Source organism: Abramis brama, assembly GCF_963993115.1.
Source record: "Abramis brama genome assembly, chromosome: 2".
Classification (NCBI taxonomy): Eukaryota; Metazoa; Chordata; class Actinopteri; order Cypriniformes; family Leuciscidae; genus Abramis; species Abramis brama.
Window position 1 is genome coordinate 33,941,349 of NC_139964.1, and position 21,884 is coordinate 33,963,232.

Below are 21,884 nucleotides of genomic sequence, written 5' to 3' on the forward strand. Positions count from 1 at the left end.
TGTTTCTGTCTTAGATTTATACCTTACTATAAACCCTTATGAAAATAAACACCTTTTACTACACTAACCATAATTTAACCACACTGACTTATTTGTAGTAATACTGTGGCTGTACAAATGTTAACTTTATCAGTCCAACCAAAGAAACATGGTTACTACACTTTTACTATAGTAAAAGCATGGTTAATTTTCATCGGATATTTTTGAGTATTATACATAAGTATAAAATTAAGTATAAAATACGTTAAACAATAGTTATACTATAAACTTTAAATATTTTAACTCAGAAAATAAGTAGCTTTCGTTACACACATTGCACATGAACGTCAGAACCAGCCGCCTCACAAATGACCTGCGTTTGGTTGATCTACGACGACGCCCTGCTTCACTCCTCAATTTGGTAGAACACATTGTAAATGTATTGTGGAAAAAAAGATGGGAAAAGTAAATAAAATTATATTGGACATATAAGAATGAATGAAATGTAAAATGTTTTGTTAACAGTCGCGGTGTGCGTAACTAGGCAACCACGTTCTAGTTCATGTTGCATGACGTCATCGAAGTATGTCCCAGAACGTGCATACTCTTTTGCTACACACTCAAAAGTTTCTTTTAGGTCGTAGTATAAGTAGGCGAATTGGGACTCAGCCCATGTTCAACACGCGCGCTGCACGCGGTAAACCAATCACAGCAGACTGAGCCGTCTGGCCAATCAGAGCAGAGTAGCTTGCAGGATTTAGAGAGACTGAGGATTTAGAGTCGTTTGAGAATCATTGAAAATATAGTGATGTGCAAATGTATATTATAAGAAAATGAAACAGTTATTTGACCTTTGATGCATGTAAACCTGTTGTAGGAGACTCCAAAACAACATGAGGAAACATAGCATAATAGGGGCACTTTAAATCTTTGCCTTCAAATGGCTCGTTTCCACTGAGCAGTACAGTACGGTACGGTACAGTACGGTACGGTTCGGGTCTGTTAACCATGATCTGGCTAGCGTTTCCACTGCCAACAGTACCCTTACTTGATAGGCGTGGTGTTTCGATCGACGTAATTTTCGCGCGAAGAAGAACATAGTAAACTACAATGGATGACATACAGCAGATCTTGTTCTTGCTCCTCGACATGTTTGTCACAAGAAGACAAGCGCCGACATTAGGCTTTTCTCAATATTAAGTACGCAAAGTTTGTACTTGCCATGTGCGACTCACTCCTACATGCACATGGTACAGCGCGTTCTTAAAAGCGTCACTCAGCTCGCTCTGCTACTCCGGTTATCTCTGTTACTCTGTATGTACAAATTTAAGCAACAATAAAACGAAATATGTTATAAAACACTACTCTGCCTCTTTTCGTTTTCATTTAAATAAATTAAACATTATAGGGACACAAATGTGGTTCATGCGCAACGCATATTGATTATTCACTGCACGTTATACGTTATTCTATTTATAACAAAACGATTTAAAACACAACCCTAACGTTACCTCTTTTCGTTTAAATAATAAAAAAAATTACACATTACAGGCAATATATGCATTTGTACAAATGTTGCAATAAACATCAGTGATAATCTTGTAATAAGAAAATGACAAGAAACCATATTTCTTTTTGTAAAATTTCAGTTTTATCAATAATAGCCAATATAAAAGTTTAAGTAAAAGGTACAAGAAGCTATACAATAAGAAATAAAGCAAACAATTCAGTCAAATGTCCAAATGCTGCGCTAGTCTAACATTACAACAGTAAAGTTAAATACAAATAGCCTATAATATGAAACTAAACTTAGCCCTCAGTCAAAACGATTGACAGGGAACGAATTATATATTCACGAGACCAAAGATCGCCCGTTAGGTCTGCACAAGACGAATTATATCTCATGTTTAACCACTACCGTCGGAGTCATCGGCGAACGTCAGAAGAACTTAGCCGAGGAAAGGCTCATCCAGCCGGGAAACATGAGCGCCGAGCGCCCGCTGATCGCATGGATCTCACAACCGGGGAAAAACAAATCATCTTTATAAATAAACCACAGATTAGAGCTTTAAACAACTACATTCTCGCCTGAAAAACTCTTAAAATTACATTTCGTGACACAGTAACAGTATATTATATTAAACTGTATATAAAAAAATGGCGCTTCTTATGTTGTCATTCCCCTCGTAGCACGCGCAAGTGACGATTCTCTGTCAACCAATCAACGTCCTGCAGTGAGTCTAGCTCCACCTTTTAGTACCGTACCACTGTGCTAGGTACCCCAACGGAAGGGTACCCAAAAAGTGGTACGGTACGGTTCGGCTTTTTGGTACCATTCTCAACTTTTGGCAGTGGAAACGCAAATAAAAGGGTACCGACCCGTACCGTACCGTACCGTACCGCTCGGTGGAAACGCGCCAATTGAGTCTCCATTTTTGAAAATGTTTATCCTGGAATAGCTGTGAAGCTGGGGTGGCTGCTGTAATGTCATTAGCACTTTGATGAGCACTATGGACCTGAGAGCTCTGCTCACGGATGTGGAAGATAACACACAGCTAGTGTTGGCAATGATGAATGTCTGTATGGTGGTGTGCTCTCTTATGAGTTGATATACAGCGAAAGAGCACTTGGTCTGGTGTGACTGAAGTGGAACAATTATCCTGTCATTGCACACACACACACACACAAAACGTCATTGGTTGAGTTTGGTTAGACCACTCAAACATTATGGATCACACTTAGAGGATCAAAAGGATTTACCTACACTACAGGGGAGTATTCCAGAAAGAATGTTATGTGTCTTAGCTGTGCAAGTTTACTCAGAGTAAGTGGAAAACTTCAACTTTACTTTTAGGGTATGCAAGTAGCCATAGCAACTTATTCCCTGAACATAACCTGCTCTGGATTTATTTTATTCCCAACTTACAGATCATAGATCTGCACTCAAAAGGTATATTTTTATGTAAACTAAAGTGAACACAATTATGTGTATGCATGTAAAAGCCACAGAAATATCACCCGTCTTTAAAAAAAAATAAAAAATCCTGTTGTCACTGGCAGAAAAAGGATCCACTCATTATATCCTTCATGGCCTGGGGAAAGAAGCAAGCATTTGTAGGCCACATTCGATGGAGACTTCGAATTGGGAGAGCCTTCATTGTGCCGCTGTGACGCAGTCGATCTTCGAATGCGGCCTTCAAAGGATGCAACCTCCGAATTGCGTTATTACAAAATACATAGGCTCATTTAGGATGTCTGGTAATGTTAATTGACATTAGAAAGCTGTTCCTCATTGAAAGCTATCCTCATTGATTCAATTAAGCCGATTACTGAGTGATTAAACTGAATGAACTTTTCTTTATGTTTCATATGGGACACATAATGATGCCAGTTGATTGGCCATTACGCCGGTCAAGTCTAGGTCGGAGAGCCTACTGCCAATGTTATTCCTTAGTTTGTTGCTGTAGGCTTTTTTCTCTCTCCATATTTTGGGGCAGGGAGGGGTTTGCAAATATGCTTTCGTTTGATTTCATACAGGCATGTGAAATAATCAAGGGGTTTGTCACAGAAGGCAGCATCTTCTCACACACAATAACAATTTTCCCTCTTTTTGTATCCACAGGTGTGTGCTGCGACAGAACCAAAACCACACATTGCTGGAAGCCGAAATTACAGTCAACACGCCCAGTATTGCATCACTAGATTCACTATTGCAGCTGTCCCAGCAGTACTGTGCTTTCTACAAAATCAAATTGAATTAATTAATCTATTAATTCTTATGGAGTCCACCAGAATACTAAAGGTAATGGTAATTCAACCTAAGGCATTGGCAAAGCTCCTTGTTTTTGTTTCAGCAGTAGGGGAGACCGGGGACAGTTGTAACAGGGGATGGTTGCAACATGTCATTTTTCTACAATCAGAAACAAGCTAGAGTGATGACACTTACAGTGAGGAAAATAAGTATTTGAACACCCTGCTATTTTGCAAGTTCTCCCACTTGGAAATCATGGAGGGGTCTGAAATTGTCATCGTAGGTGCATGTCCACTGTGAGAGACATAATCTAAAAAAAAAAATCCAGAAATCAAACTATTTATTTGTATGATACAGCTGCAAATAAGTATTTGAACACCTGACTATCAGCTAGAATTCTGACCCTCAAAGACCTGTTAGTCTGCCTTTAAAATGTCCACCTCCACTCCATTTATTATCCTAAATTAGATGCACCTGTTTGAGGTCGTTAGCTGCATAAAGACACCTGTCCACCCCATACAATCAGTAAGAATCCAACTACTAACATGGCCAAGACCAAAGAGCTGTCCAAAGACACTAGAGACAAAATTGTACACCTCCACAAGGCTGGAAAGGGCTATGGGGAAATTGCCAAGCAGCTTGGTGAAAAAAGGTCCACTGTTGGAGCAATCATTAGAAAATGGAAGAAGCTAAACATGACTGTCAATCTCCCTCGGACTGGGGCTCCATGCAAGATCTCACCTCGTGGGGTCTCAATGATCCTAAGAAAGGTGAGAAATCAGCCCAGAACTACACGGGAGGAGCTGGTCAATGACCTGAAAAGAGCTGGGACCACCGTTTCCAAGGTTACTGTTGGTAATACACTAAGACGTCATGGTTTGAAATCATGCATGGCACGAAGGTTCCCCTGCTTAAACCAGCACATGTCAAGGCCCGTCTTAAGTTTGCCAATGACCATTTGGATGATCCAGAGGAGTCATGGGAGAAAGTCATGTGGTCAGATGAGACCAAAATAGAACTTTTTGGTCATAATTCCACTAAACGTGTTTGGAGGAAGAAGAATGATGAGTACCATCCCAAGAACACCATCCCTACTGTGAAGCATGGGGGTGGTAGCATCATGCTTTGGGGGTGTTTTTCTGCACATGGGACAGGGCGACTGCACTGTATTAAGGAGAGGATGACCGGGGCCATGTATTGCAAGATTTTGGGGAACAACCTCCTTCCCTCAGTTAGAGCATTGAAGATGGGTCGAGGCTGGGTCTTCCAACATGACAATGACCCGAAGCACACAGCCAGGATAACCAAGGAGTGGCTCTGTAAGAAGCATATCAAGGTTCTGGCGTGGCCTAGCCAGTCTCCAGACCTAAACCCAATAGAGAATCTTTGGAGGGAGCTCAAACTCCGTGTTTCTCAGCGACAGCCCAGAAACCTGACTGATCTAGAGAAGATCTGTGTGGAGGAGTGGGCCAAAATCCCTCCTGCAGTGTGTGCAAACCTGGTGAAAAACTACAGGAAACGTTTGACCTCTGTAATTGCAAACAAAGGCTACTGTACCAAATATTAACATTGATTTTCTCAGGTGTTCAAATACTTATTTGCAGGTGTATCATACAAATAAATAGTTAAAAAATCATACATTGTGATTTCTGGATTTTTTTTTTTTAGATTATGTCTCTCACAGTGGACATGCACCTACGATGACAATTTCAGACCCCTCCATGATTTCTAAGTGGGAGAACCTGCAAAATAGCAGGGTGTTCAAATACTTATTTTCCTCACTGTATACTGTACATGCACAGTTAGACCCTCCCCCCACCAAAAAGACAGTAGACATATTCAACAACTGCTGCTGCATTTATTGAAAAAAACTTGTTTTGGAGGTATGAAAGTACATTTTTTCATGAGATATATTTTTGTCCTGAAATTTTGTATGAATTAATCAAAACTTACTTAGTTTGAATTATTGTTTTGTTGACTTCTAAGTGACATGGTTAGCATGTGTCAAAGTCAGTGTGTCTAGCAGGAATATGATGTTCTGTCATGACTGATAGGGTCGGGGACGGTTGCAACAAGTTATAAATTGCATGTTTAATAAAAGTTTGTTGCATTGCAAATTGTTCAGTTCTTCCTGTCTGACACTGAAATATGCAGAGATTGAATAGCATCTGTAACACCTGCACACTGAATCTGTGAAGGACTGTGTTTTACAAATAAACTAACAAAACTCAATAACTGTTATTTGATAAATATGACTAAATAAATAAATAATAGGCTACAATAATATTATTGAAATAAATAATACTATAATATTATAGTAGGCCTAAAACAGTTAATATTTTCAGAATTCTTTGCTCATTGAGATAAAAAGCTTAAGTTAATTAGTGAAATTTAAGGTATTTTTAACATGTTGCAACCGTCCCCTGGGTCGGGGTCAGTTGCAACATCTGACTTCTTCCATTCAAATAAATACTGTGAACGATATGTCATATATAATCATCTTTAAATGGTATGGGTAATTAGCAGACAGATGCAAGTTTAATATATACAAATTTGGTTGGTCTAGTCCAAATAGTCTCTGAGTAACTGAGAGAAATGCAAAAAGTGTTGCAACTGTCCCCGGTCTCCCCTACTACGGATTTTCCTATATTGTAAGTCTCTCTGTTTTGTTTTAAACCTATTATCCCTCTTGATTTGCTATTTGAAAATTGATAAAGACTCAGTTGGTAGAGCAGGGTGATGATGCAACAATCCCATAGTATGGCTCCACCGTTTTGGTGTCAAACTGGGCCACATGGTGACTTTAAACTTGTGTACTCAACAGATGGGCAGGGCATTGGCACCCCCAGTGCATGGTCATGTCTGCACACAGTATATTGCCTGTATTACAGAAAACAAGTTACATACATGATTATATACTACTGACTACCTGACTAGAACTATGAAATACAGTTGAAATGGTTAAATTTGTTATGTTAGTGCATGAACATAGTAACATGAACTAACAAAGAACATTTTTAGTTTAATCTTAATTTCTACTGTACATACATAACTGTTCAAAAATCTTTGAAAAAGGTCTCTTATGCTCACCAAGGCTGCATTGATTTGATGAACAAATACTGTAAAACAGTAATATTGTGAAATATTAATTCATTTTAAAATAACTATTTTCTATTTGGATATATTTTAAAATGTAATTTATTCCTGTAATGCCAAAGCTTAATTTTCAGCAGCCATTACTCCAGTCTTCAGTGTCACATGATATACATTATTCTAATTTGCTGATTTTGTGCTCAAGAAATATATATATTTGTTTATTATTATTCTCAATGTTGAAAACAGTTGTGCTGGTTAATGTCCTAAAATGGAAAAGTTTTGCAAGTTGTTTATATGTCTATGTGGTGTTTTTAATATGGTTTAAAACAAACCTTGTGCAAATTCATAAGTCAACACCACTGCTGAGTATTTTCTCCTTAAAACTGCAGTGAACCAAAAACAAAAACGTGGTTTGAAATCGCTGGTGTTTCTGACATCACAAACTACCTTGTTACCAATCACGTCAATGTGTGATGGTCAACGAGTGGATCTCTGAGCTGGTGTGAGTGAGTGGAGGCGGGGCTAATTTGCATATTCATAGAACCGCGTATACTAAATGAGGTAAGGATGTAGAGTTACATTCAAGCTATTTTAAGGCATGAAGAAAGGGGGAAAAACACTTAAATGTACAATTTTGGTGATCAAAGATGCGTTTTAAGGGATAAAATGATTGACTAAAGGGGGACTTTAACTAATGTCAGTGACTCGAATCTTATTGTTTTCCCCCCAGACTGCATGTTAAATGTACAATATGTAATTTTTTCGCCGCTAGGGGTCGCTAACCTCTTACAATAACAAAGGCGTAGTTTGATGACGCAACATTTGCTAAGAATTATGGATCTTGTCGTCAACGTCAAGCCGACTGATCTAATAATGTTTATGGATGAATAAATACATCAATGTTTTTATCATGACTGTGATATGAAGCAGTTCGGGATTGCTAAGAGACAGCTATCAGCTCCACACGTGGCGCGAGTCCCGCGGATATAAAAGGAATATGGACATTTCATTCTACCGAACTACACGCAAGTGCAGAATTACTACTCACAGGTCAGTTTATTAGACAAATTAAACTTCTGAGGTAACGCAGCGCTGTTTCACTTGGTCTAACATTACACAATCACACTAAACTGCATTTGAACGTGTTGAAATTTATGTTATTCTATGTGTTAGTTTGTCTGTATGAGACTAGCAGTAAGCTAGATCAACATTAGAATAACATACAGATCATATTCTAACATTTTATCATTGTTGAACTATATAACATTGATTAGTTTTATGTAAATGTGCTCACCTGTTTAATAAAGTACATGTAGGAGCGGTCGAAGTCTCGGACGTGGAGCTCTCGTTTATATAACTTACTGTCTATTATGGGAGCTATCGGCATCTCGAAAACACCGCGCTGATATTGATTCTCGTTTTAGTTCTCCTTTTTTATCCAAAGTCTGCTTGCCATGGTCCATAATGTTTGAACGAAACAACAACAGCGTGCAAATAGACATTACGAACTACACAGTTGTCCACGTCTGTCGCCTTGGTTACTATCAGAGGGCTCTGGTTACTATGGCAGTATGAGCGGAAACCAGGGAGAACGCGGATATGACGGCGACAAAACGGAAATAAAGAAACGGTCCGTGTCTTCGAATTAAATTACAAATTTCTCCTGGTTCGAAAGTTGTTGGAAACAGTCGGGATAATGTAAGTACACAACTAAAAAAAATATATAACACTAAAAAAACTACATATTGTACCTTTAAATGCAATAAATGTGTATTTTGAGCGAAGAGCTTAAACCAATTACTAACTGCAATTGTAAATGAAAAATTAAATGGAATTATATTGACTTACCTTTACATCATGGGCGACTTATAAGCAAATGTACATACTGAACAAACAAACACAATCAGGTTTGGCCCTGACCGTTGTCTTCTCAATTGCTGATTTGTTCCAGATGAAGAGAGTGGAAAGCAGCAGATGGTGTGGTTTGAGAGGGGTTGGGCAAGACTAAGACTCTCCCTCAGACAGCCATAATCCCCACCAAAACAGCCCTGGATGCTGCCCACTGACATCCAAACTCTAAGACAGTCTGAGCTGGGCTGCTGTCATACAGACAGCAGCGTGTGACCACATATTTTACCATAGTACGACAGAAGGCAAAGGGTAATTGTGCAGGATCTTTATATTATTTATTACTGAACCTCCTGACCTCCATCAGTTAATTTTCACTGACTTCAGCAACCATGTTTACGTTTATTACTTCTCAAGTTTAATCCTGTTTCAAATGCAAGGCACAACCTTAGCTTTTTGTAATTGCTTACTTTGGGCTGTGCGATTTGTCTTCAAATTCAGCAGACGTACAGTGCTCAAGTGGAAGCCTCTGTGGTATTGATGAGCATGTGTCTGTCTGTAAACATAATCATTCTGAAATGTGATGCAACTGATGCAGAACATTACTCATGACCTTCAGATTTTGTGGTGAAGTAGTTACTTAGTCATTTAGAAGGAATTTACTGCATTAATTCTAATTAGCAAAACAAGATAGCTGAAAGGCAACTGTTGATTTGCATCTGTCAAGCTGCTGTAATGAGAGGTTATGTAGTGTTCAGAACTCCATGTGACAAGCTGCTAGTTGCTATTTGAAAAATTACGTGAACACGTTAAGAGTCCATTTTTAATCTGAATTAGTTAAGGTTTAGGTCAGATGCTCTGGAATGCTTTGAGAACCAACAAAAGCTGAACAGGGTTTGAAACATCAATTGATTTTATGAATTCAAGAATTAGTTCTACTAAAAAGAAAATAAAAAATTGGTCATCATTTATTCAAACCTGCATGATGGACTTTTATTCTGTAGGAAAAAAAAGAAAAGAAAAAAAGAGAAATTTCCCCTCCAGTGAGATTTTAACTCAAGAATCGTTTGATGTCGATAACCAAATCTATGGAAGGAACCTATACGGAGCCCCTAAAGGGACACGGTGATGAGACAAATATGAGATGGGAGGAAAATTATATGTTAAAGTCCCCTTCAATAATTGTATCCCTTAAAACTCACATTTGATCACAAAAATGACATATTTAAATGCTTTTTCCTTGAAAAAAAATTCTTAATGCCTTAAAATAGCTTGAATGTAACTCTACACCCTTGTCTCATTTAGTATATACAGTTCTATGAATTTGCAAATTAGCCCCGCCTCCACTCACTCACACCAGCTCAGAGATCCACACGTTGATGATCACACGTTGGCGTTATTGGTTACAGTTTGTGACGTCAGGAACACCAGCGATTTCAAACTGCGTTTTTGAGACTTTGCGAAGGAATGCAAAGTTTTTCTGGGGAACGCTGTCATAGAGTGTCATTTTCATGGACTTTCAGTTCGTATTCTTTAGTTTCATTTGTTTACTGATATGATTAGTCATTAGTTCAGCTGTGTATCATTAATTGACCTTGTTTGTAGTAGTACATAAGTTCCTGTGTTGTCAGTATTCAGTGTCCGGTCTTGTCTGTTGATGTTGCGTTCTAATATATGCCTTCTGTTCATTTACCCTGTGAAATAGTATTAAAGGGGTGGTTGATTATGATTTAACTTTTTTAACTTTAGTTAGTGTAATGTTGCTGTTTGAGCATAAACAACATCTGCCAAGTTACAACGCTCAAAGTTCAAAGCAAAGGGAGATATTTTCTTTTAAAGAAATTGCTTTTTAAGGACTACAACAAACGGCTGGTTGGGACTACACAACATTCCTCCTGGGTTAGTGACATCACTAACCCTAAAATGTACATAAACCCTGCCCCCGGGAACACAGTTTATAGATTATCATGACAGAAAATGCTAATCAATGATTAGAAGATATGTAGATCAGCTACATAAATTTAAACATAAACAAAAAAGTTTTTGAAATTTTCAGGACACAAACTGTTGTAGTGTTGTTGTTTTACATCTTGTGAAAAGAGCATTATACCACCACTTTAAAGTTTATTAAAGATGAACGGCGCATGAAGACACATCATCGTGTGTCTTCATGCACCGAGAGAACGCAAAAGCATTGAAAAATATTTTTTCCTCCCATCCCATTTTTTTTTTTCAACCACCATGTCCTTTTAGTTTATTTCTCAAAAATTCAGAATTGTGAGATATAAGATCACAATTGCGAGAAAAACAAACAAAAAACACACACACAATTGCAAGGTTATTATTCTGATGATGAATTTTGAAATGTGAAATCACGATTGCGAGTTAGAAGTCAGAATTGCGAGGTATAAACACAATTATGAAAAAAGTCTCACTTACTTAGTAATTTACTTTTTACATTTTTTAATGCCGTGGCGAAAACAAGCTTCCATACGAATCAATCCGAATCATGAACAAATCATTTAGATGAGTTTTGCAACAGATCAACTAATTAATTGAAAATATCTGACTTAATAGAACAATTCATTATTGATCTTGAACAATTTCTTTAATTGATTTTCCAATGTTGCCAAAGCATATAGTCCAAATGTGCATACAGTATATCATGATCATTTAATCAGGATTTTTACCTTCCAAAAGGTCTGTCTTTTCCAACAGGCAGAAGGTATTTCTGCTATACTTGCTACAGCTTTATGAATATGTAAACCTCTCACTTATTCAGCACATTTATTATGCATACTGGCAATCTCTGGCAGAGGTGGAAGTGTGCGTATCAGCAAAAAAAAAAAAAAAAAAAAAAGGCTGTTGTTACACTAGTAAGGCTGTATAAAAGGCTTTAGACCATTCACAGTAAAATAATAATTACAAAATCATATCTGTCCGGTGAAATCACATTTAAAAATGTGTGGACTAATTGAAATAATCAGATTGCAATACTGCTTTTATACTCTAATAATAATTTTAAAAAAATCTGCTTGTCGAAAGCTGGTCAGGATTTGTGTAGCATTTAATATATTTGTCCCTGCGACCCTGACAGCCTGATGTATAACTGGCACAGCATTGTGAACATACACCTGAAAGAACAACAATGTTCACAACCCTGGGTTCACTGGGGATAGACATTGGCCTATTTTTCAAACAATATATAGGAATAGTTCTCCCAGAAATTTTTTTTTGCAGAATCTTCACTCAGCTCTTTTCTATGCAACATCAGTTACTAGAACCATAAAACAACTTTGAGCAACACATCAATCATGTTTTAAAATCTGAACGTGGCCGTTAGAGGAAGATTGTTACTAGTGAAATACTTTTCTTTGAGTTTGAGATCAGCTTTTGCAAAAAAATACATATTATTTATATGTAATAATAATACAAAATATTGATCAATATTATTATTCAAGATTGGCGTTTATAAAATGTGCTTTCCATAAACACAGTAGGCCCAAAAAAGCGAATAAAATACCCAATTCCAAACAGTGGTGGACTCCTATTAAGCATACATCACTGAGCACGCGCTCCATTCTCCAGCTGAGCATCACTATTTAACAAGGATGCGCAGCACCATCTTCGCCCCGCCTATCCCAGGCTGCGCTCTTTCTCGCCGCGTTCATAGCGCAGGCGCATTGGAGAGCCTCCGCGCGGCTCACTATTTAGCAAGGAGGGAGCGCGCATACTCAGCACCTGTCGTGTTTGTGGCTGGGGATTCAGTGGGAGGGGTCATTATTTGGCAGGGAGCGGCAGAGAGACGAGCATTTCCTAGATACCCACAGCAACGCGTGGATTCATTCTGCTTCCATCACTTCAGAGGCGAACCGGCGGGTTTTTTAGGGGTTGTTTCAACTTACTGACCAGGTTTGCAAAGCCGTCCATTTGGAAATAAATCACACCATCGTATTTTCCTCGGAAGTGTTTTGTTCCTGCACCGGGGCTGTCATCACTGAAGGTAAGATCAATGGAAGCCACTTTGGAACAAGAACCCGTTATTAGATGTGTCAGAAAGGCGAGGCTTCTGCGTTTTAGCCTTATTGCGCTGATTATCAGAAGTCAAAAATGAGAAGAAAAAAAAACATATCAGATGTCAGATGAAAGATACATAGGTAAATTCCTGAAGCGATTGTCTAATGCATCCCTCCGCTGTATAAATACAGTTATTCCAGCACCGAGGTGATGGCCAGTGCCTCCCATCTGCAGCCTGCTAGCATACCGGCTAACCAGCTCATTTTATGTTAAATAATGGTTTGCTTTTAACAGAATAATAGCAGAATATTGTCCGCGTGATGACGGGCATGGTGTATTGCAATAATATAAAACCATTGGTTCGTCTAACTGCGATCTGTAGACACCTCTCCTCATTGCCGGAGCGCCTGCCGTCTTAATGTCCCGTTATTCTTTGTCTGCAATTACTATTGTGCTCTATTTTACATTTGAATGATAGGTTGAAGAGGGTTTTTAGGATCTGGACGTTTATAAGAAGTATATAGTAAAGTTTTGTAAAAACATACAACTTTAGGCTTCATGACATTGAGATATTTTGCCGGTTCCAGCTAGATGAAGCCCAGTGTTGGAAAATTAACTTTCTATTTATTATAGAATGATAGCTACTTGCGCCCTGGAATTGATTTTCAGGGGATTTTTTTTCTTTTAACCTTTTATGAGGCCCCCTCCCCCCACCATAAAAAAAAAAAAAAAACAGTACACAGTGTGTCATCAATTTATGTTTTGTCAAATAGGCTACTCCAATTTCACGGTGCAAGTTGTCTGGGTGTTTGTGGGAGTTGTGTCAGACTCCGCTTAATTAGCATCGATCCCCAATGTAGTCAAAAGGTAGGGTTTATTTTTCATATAAAATTTTATTTTAGGTTTCAACATGATATTCATTTTCACTAGTAATGAGAAAAATATTTACATATCAAAGAGCATATTTTCACGTTTTCGCGAATTAGACTAATGGACAGAGGTTGTGTTTGCTAAACCATAACAACAGTTTTAGTCACACGCTTTTCGTTGCATTTTGGGTGGTGTGTCGACATCACTGAAGATGTGTCCAGTAGCATCAGTAGATGTATTTGCGCTGCTGGTGGTGTAAATGACAAGCAATATAAAGGCTGCTAAGTTACATTTACATTTAATTAAAACATACAGTACATTTAAATGTAATGGTAAAAGACGGCATTTCTTTAAAATAGTCGACTCGCTAAAAGTCGTTGTATAATTCACACGCGTTATCACAATTTGCTGACCTGAATCAGTTAGGCCAACTTAAAAATGTAAACCTATGACTACATTTTATAAAATATAACACAAAAAGAGGAATTTGCATTGAACATTTTATCACGTATTGGGGGCATTTCTTTGAGCCCTGTTTAATTTCAGACCCTAACCAAACCATAAACTGTTTAGCATGATGCAATAATTCCTGTCTTATCTAAGCTATGTGTGTGAAACTGTAAAATCAGCTAGGTGTAATAACGTAGTTGTAAATTTGTACACTTTATTTCAGGGTATATATAGCCTATATATAGCGATTTTGTATTTGCAGTTTATTTATCGGTTTATTTACATGTTTACTTTGGTTTACATGGAATGACTATCTATCTATCTATCTATCTATCTATCTATCTATCTATCTATCTATCTATCTATCTATCTACAGTTTATTAAACAGAGATACCTGATTGTGTTTGTAAGAGTACTTGTAAACAAATTCCCCTCAGTCAAAGTGTAACAAGAAAACATTTTAAATGTCCTCACAGTCAGTGCCGCATTGTAACACCCTATATTGTTGGCGACGCCACAAACTTGAATGTTCCTATTCTAATCAATGAAGCTGACTATTTAGACAGCTTCCTTGATCATGAGGGCAGTTTTTATTTGCTCACTTGCAGTGTAGATGTAAGTTTCCATGCCGTAACAGTAGCCGTAAGCAGAAACCAAATGGGTGTGAAAGGGCAACAGTGAGGCTGCATTTAGAAGTCGAGCATTTGATTGACAGGGAGGTGTGCAACACTTTTACAGTCTTCACAATCGTGTCAGGTTTTTTTTTTTCTCAGCTCTGTAAGCTAGCCTGTTAGCCAAAGAGTGCTTTTAAAGGGTCACATGCTTTCTGTTTTCATGTAATATGACACTATGTTAAATAATTGTATATGCACATATTTATCATGTTTCATAAACAGTAGCCCATTTAAAAGCAATTGCCTGAATTAACACTAAAACAAATACATTTTAATTCTTTAGCTGTTATTATTCTCAAATGGACTGGCATTGCACAGAAATAATGCGCTTTATAGTGAGTACCAGGAGAGCAGATTTGCCCCCTGTCAGCTCTTTGGGACGCCCTGTGTGCGTGATCTGTGAATCTGGTCGCTATGGTGTCTCCAGGCTGAGGTGAGGGGCTCTGTTTGCAAGGCAAACAAGCAGTAATAAAGCACCCAGCTAGACGGTGAGACTTTCCAATGTGAAGGCATGCCTGCTGCACTGACTGACAGGAAAAATCATAGTATAAATTGTTCAGACTATTGATTTTAATGTTTGCGAACATCTGTACTGATCTTGTCTTCTTGTGAAACAACACTAGACAATTACATGTATGTCTGTACATCCATCCATTTATCTGCAGTATGTAAATCAGTGGTCCTAAAAAGTATAATTGTGCATTAGATTAATTTGAACAAAGTACCAAACCAACAGTTTTATTGTTAAAGAAATATGGCAGACTTTTCAGTCATTTAACACAAACAAAGTTATTTGAAATTAATCAATAGGTTTGTTGTTCAAAATTAGTTTTTAAGCATCACAACTGTTTCTTGAACACATTCAGCATATTAGAATGGTTTCTGAAGGATCATGTGACACTGAAGACTGGAGTAATGATGCTGAAAATTCAGTTTTGCCATCACTTCAGTAAATTACATTTTAATTAAAATATATTAAAATGAAAACTGATCATTCAGCCTTAGTGAGCATAAGATAATTATTTCATAAAGATTACAATTCTTACCAACGGCAAACTTTTGAACAGTAGTCTAAGTGCCCAAATACCTTTTGGGGTTACTTGACAGTATATATCCTCCACTCATTTTTAGGAGAAAAACCTTTCCAGACCTGTTTTTCTCTCTCGTTTATTTTAAACAGAGTAAACATTTGTTTAGATTTAATCATCAGCATTTCTTTGCAGTTTCAGAATAATTCATTAAGTTAATTGCTTTTCTGTTTGTGAATCTGCTTATAAATGTGCCAGTAAAGTGGTTTTCAGGCTGAGATAAGCCTTTAAATAAAGAGGTAAAATTACCTTTGAAACTTTCATTGTCACAGACAGTTAAAAGTGATTTCCAATGATGCATAAATAAAGACTGAAGGAACAAGTAGCTGTGAAGTCAAAGATGTATAATGAAAATAGAAATGAGGCTTGTTTTTTGTCATCTAATGCTATGTTTTATTTAAATACAAGGAATTCATATTGTATTGGTTTGGGCATACGCCACAGACCTAATGCAAATTTCATGAATACTCCCACTTATTCTTTGCTGACATGTTGAAATGCATTGTAATCTGCGAAATGTGAGTAATTTGGTAAGACTTGAAACACCCATTTACATCAATGTTAATGTGCCTAAGTATATTTTGAGATACCTACTGGGATAAAGATGAAGTTTGTCATCAGGTTACATGTAGAAGTTGTTCGTTGTGCTGATCTTGATTAATTTCTCATTAATTTATAAAAGAGGAAGCATTAAACTGGCGTCAGGTGACACACGTCCTGATTTTGCAGTTAGACACCTTCCTGTGTCAACATATTTTAATCATAACCCCTAAACCTAACTCTACCCATAAGTTATCCCTAAAATCAGAGTAGGTGAATAACTGATGTAGACGCACCTAACCCTGGTTGTTAGTCTAAACTTGACATAAACTGTAAACTTGTCCTTCAAATCTGATTGGTTGATTGGAATGTTGGTCCTGTATCAATAAAGATGTTGATCCAGGAACATGTTGCACTTGGCAACATTGTTCTTGATTTCCACTTTTAAACAAGTAATTTGAGCATTGTCATCCAGCGTTGCATTTTGCATCCTTTTGCATCCTTTAAAAGGCTATATCAGTATTCCAAGTTTGGTTGGTTTTTCTATGTGGTCCAATGTCCACATCCTGATATTTGCCGAAGTTTTTAATGGAAAGTGTCAGGTTATTTGGCTTTGCAACATAAATGTTCACCAACGCATTACATGAGCAGCTCGTGTTGTTGTCAGTTGAGATTAGTCTTCCGAGAGTCATTTGGTTAGAGAATTTGAGAAAAGCATGGATCAGTGCAAAAGGGCAGCCTCTACCTGGAGACACAGTTGCTTTTTAAAAGTCTGCATTGCAAGTGGTGATTAGCATTTTCTGGGAGGAAGACTGCAAAAACTGTCTGTATTTTTCTGAGAGATGCTGAGTAAAAAGCCACATCTGATCTTCTCGTTTGCAAACAGCGGCGCCTTTGAGTTTGGAGACGGTGCGAGCAACTGCCTGCAGCGCTCCAGAAGTGTGATGCAGAACCAAGTGATGCTGCAAGACATAACTTAAGCAAAACAAACAATTCACAATTTATGAGAGATTGCAAGCAGCACTAGATACACAAAGTGTTTAAGAACTTTTCATTTGAACTTTTTTGACACTTTTATTTAGCTTATCTTCTTCAGAATTCAGTATGTGAAAAGAGTTATTTCTCCAAGCACTTTACCATTCAAAAAGCTGGTGTTTTTTTATCTGTCCAGTTTTGCTGTAGCGTCTCCCTGAAGATTTTTAAAGGGCACTGGTGAACCTTGTCTAATTTTCTTTCTGTATATGTATGACTGTGATAAGTCAGCAGAATCTCTCTGAGACAGCATCAGTTCATCCTCCTCTTTTTTCTTTCAACTATTCCTCCTTTTTCCCCCAGTTCCCTTCTTCCTCTAACCCAACATGAGAACTGCATTCCACTATAGGATGGAGGACTCATTGAAGGAGTCATCTCCTTCCTCACCTTGCAATCTCCCTCACTTCCCCTCCTCCTTTCTCCTCCATTTTTGTTGAGTGTTCTTCCTCTGCACTAGTGTTAGATCTGTTTAAATATATTTATTTTTTAATATTACATGTCATGTAGACATAAGAAAAGTTAGGAATTAGTCAACACAAGTCCTCCATGTATTTGGTGTTACATATATTATGTGAATTATTTAGACCAAATTTAGACCATCAAATCATCATTCTCAAAGTCACTGTACATTTTTTAGCTTACTTTTAACTGTGATCTTGTTTTGCCCTACACTCTTAAAAATAAAGATTCTTTATTGATGGTTTCATGAAGATAATTTAACATCCATGGAACCTCTCCATTGCACAAAAGGTTCTTCATGGTGGAAAAAGGTTGTTCAGATTATTAAAATGTTCTTCAAACTAAGAAAAAAATCATTCTCTAAAGAAATGGTTGCTGAAAGGTTTTTTTGGGGAACTTAAAAGGCAGTGCTGCGAAAACTCCATTTTGGAACCTTTATTTTTAAGTGTGCTTAATATTGTATTGTAATACTGGTACAATATTTTTTTATAAATATATATGTATTTTGTTTCCAGTTTGTCCAAACCTTACTTTCAGTTTCTCTCTTTTTCTCTCACTCTGTGTTTTTGGACATTTCTTAGTTGTTTGACTGTTTCATTCTCTTTTTTTGTACTTTCAAGGCCAGAGAGACCCGCACAAATATTGCATCTAATTCACGTTGTCTGTGATAAAGTACGCAAACACCACGTTAGCGTCACTACGGGAAGCAAAAAGTGTCTGACTTAATGGCTAATTTTTCTATTCTGCCCCCGACTGCATCTTGCTGATCTGTCTGCGCAGCACCGCATGAAGTCGAACACACCTATTAACAATAGTATTAACTTCAGATCACTTGGATAATGGCTTTTTTAGGGACTAGTTGATTAGTTCAGGCACTAGTTAATGAATTTGGAAAACATTGTCGGCACTGAAAAATGAAAAACCAGTGTTGCTTGCTTACATGTTGGTCTGGTACACTGCGGGCATTCATTTCCAAAATAAGATGCAATGATTACCAGACTTTTTGCTTTCAGTCAGAAAAAAAAAAGTTTGGCTGCTTAAGATGATGCTAGCCCTTGTTTCCCTCCTCTCTCTCCCCCTTTTTCTTTACCTTACTTTCTCTTCATTTTCTCCCTATGCTTTCAGCACCCCTGAGGGAAATTCTACAGCACAAATACTTCCACAGTGTGTGAATGAACACAGTACATTATACTGAGCTGGCCTCCATTGTCTTTTAGATATGTCCTCTTCCTCCAGCTCTCATTTTTTTTCTTATTCTTCTAATGCTTCCCTGATCTTCTATCTTTGTGATTTCCAACATTAATTAACTTTCTTAATTAACTTTGGTTACCTAAGCCAAAATCTATCAGGGGGTCAATGAATGTTTTAGCTCCACCATTAGCATTTGAAGCGCTCAGGTATTCGTACATCAGGGTGTTTTAGGCAAGCTGAGCCCATTTACCTCCTTTTGAGGTGTCAGCAGTCGCAGCATTGGACAGATGGTCACTCCTCCTCCTGTCCGGCTTGAGATCTATTACTGAGGGAAATCAATAGGACTGTAGAAGTCACCGTGACCTGTAATTTAAGAACATCTATAAAACTGCACGCTTTAAACTTTGCTTAATTATTACTAGGGTTCCTCTCTGATGGGCAGTTGTCATTTTGACCATAAACACAATTGATTTCCGGCCATGAAATCAAGTTGTGGCATTCAAACAATATCAGCTACTCCTAAATCAAATTTTTAGACGTGTGCTTTTTATGCTCAGTATGCTGGGAAATTCAGCACTGTGAATGAAATCAACAATCCTATTTCATGTCTGAACATTAATCTTCAAAATAGACTGTTTTCTCTTTGGTATTTTCATGCAATATGTCTGTAATCAAAACCAAGGACAGATCTAATTTGCCTGTGTGTTAAAGAGATTCACTGAACAGCACAGAGATTTTTGCAATGTCTGATTCATGACCAATTTGTTCTTTTGAATCGGATCTTTTAAATGAATAATTTCTCCAGTTTACAAAGCCTGTCAGAATGATTTGTTTGTTTATGAGTCCGAATCAGTTTCTTAAAGCAACACTAAAGAACTTTTTTTTACCTTAAAATAATGTTTTCGAAATCGTATCAGTGGTTTATCAAGTCGTAACAGGGTGAAAGTCACTTCTGGGTTCGCTTTGCAGCTGCTATAACCGCACTATGCAAGTTTGTCAGATCAGGTAGCGTTTCTGTAGTTCGAATGAGACATAAGAAACTACAAATTTGACTTAAGCGTTACAATAGTCATTATTTTGTTTTTCTTCGTTTCTGATGTTGCAATACATCATACTTTCATAAAATCATGCAGCATACTCTACCTTGTCTGTGGACATCGTTCATTCTAAAGCTGGTGCTGGATAAACAGCGAGCGTGCGTGCGACAGTAGGCTGCGGTAGTCGAAATGATTTATGACAGCGGTAATGGACAATTCCGCTTACAACCTGTAGGGGGACCGAAGAGGAAAAGTTCTTTAGTGTTGCTTTAAACCTGTTCAATGAGTCAGTGACTTAGAATCAACTCAATGATTCACTAATCTGCTCTCTTTTACTTGAGAGGAGATTATTAGTGAATAATGAAATTTCAGCTTGTTCAAAAGACAAGGAATGTTGTGCAGTGTTCAATGCAGACCTCTTTTATGGTGCCTTTGAGACCATTTTGAAGTTGAAAGCTCCAGGCCCAATAATAATAATTATAATATCATAATAATATAATAATAAACATGAATAATTATTGCATGGAAAAGAGCTACCAGTACAAAATTCATACTTTCGTGTTTCACGGACGAAAGAAAGTCAAACAGGCTTGGAACAACATGAGGATGAGTAAATTAAAGATTTGTCATTTTTGTGTGAACTAATCCTTGAACAGTTTTCCTCACGGATACTGAAATTAGCTGTCAGTGCTCATTTACCTTTCCCACAAATATTTGGCTGAAATGTTATTAGCTTCAGCTCTAAAGGCAATTGCTGCTGAGAGTAATTTGACTCTTGCTGCTTTTGTCAGATTGTTTTGCAATGAAATGCTATAAAAAGTACAAATTCTTGTGCACATCATTTGTCACCAGAGAGCAATAAAGCGAGAAATTTCCTCATCCATTTAGCTCAAACCTGTTTGTTATCTCTCTTCAAGACACGACAAAATAGCCAATATTTGGAGCGCAAGCTAACAGAGATCTAAAATGGAATATGCTTTTCCAGCTCTTTTATAATGAGTCTTTTCTTAAAGGAATAGTTTACCTAAAGTCTGTGCTGCATACAACGTACTGGAATGGGACACCATTTCCATTTATCTTTTTTACAGTTATTTGTATGCACATATTACATAGTTCCTTTGAAAGTATGTATATGTTTGAGGTGTACACTGTAAAAAAAGAAAAGTTGACTTAACTTAAAATTATAAGGCAACTTGCTGCACAGATTTTTTTGAGTTGACTCAACTAAAACATCTCTATAGTTGAGTTGACTCAACTATAACATCTCCAGTTGAGTAAACTCTGTTAGTTGAGTCAACTCAAAAAATCTGTGCAGCAAGTTGCCTTATAATTTTAAGTTAAGTCAACTTTTCTTTTTTTACAGTGTAGTTTTAAAGCTGCAGTCGGCAAGTCTGACAGATTGAGGAGACTTAGCCAAAATGTTTAATGTTTACAACACTCATGCCCCTCCCCCACTACCACCGAGCACCCTCCCATCGAGTTCGTGCTCGTCAGTGTGTGTGCACCAGATTTTCTGTGAATTTTCGTACAATCCAACACACCTGTGAACTTCAGGCGTGTGCATGGGATATTGTAACGTGCGCGAGGGGGGAGGGTGGATCTGTGGTGTGTGCACGACCTGTGATTGACAGTCAGATCTCACACAGCCCTACGCTGATTGGACCAGAAGCAAAACAAATAACAGGCTCTAGGTGGAGGTAGAAGCGCCGTTTTTTTTCTAAAACCGGCTGATTTATGTTGTTCTGTCGGAGCATAGTGTCGGTTTCAGTGAATATGATCAAAAAAATCTCGCCGACTGCAGCTTTAATTGTCAAATTTCACATGTTTGGAGATACTTAGCAGTTAGTGCTCA

General features: G+C 37.6%; 1 protein-coding gene across 1 annotated transcript in view; it reads left to right on the forward strand.

Annotated features, from left to right (window-relative positions):
• Positions 1-12,308: 12,308 nt before the first annotated feature.
• Positions 12,309-21,884, forward strand: part of ctnna2 (catenin (cadherin-associated protein), alpha 2) — a 517,324-nt gene continuing 507,748 nt past the window's right edge. The window contains exon 1 of the mRNA XM_084103718.1: positions 12,309-12,677. The gene's annotated coding sequence lies outside the window, so the exon portion shown is untranslated. The remainder of the gene's footprint in view (positions 12,678-21,884) is intronic.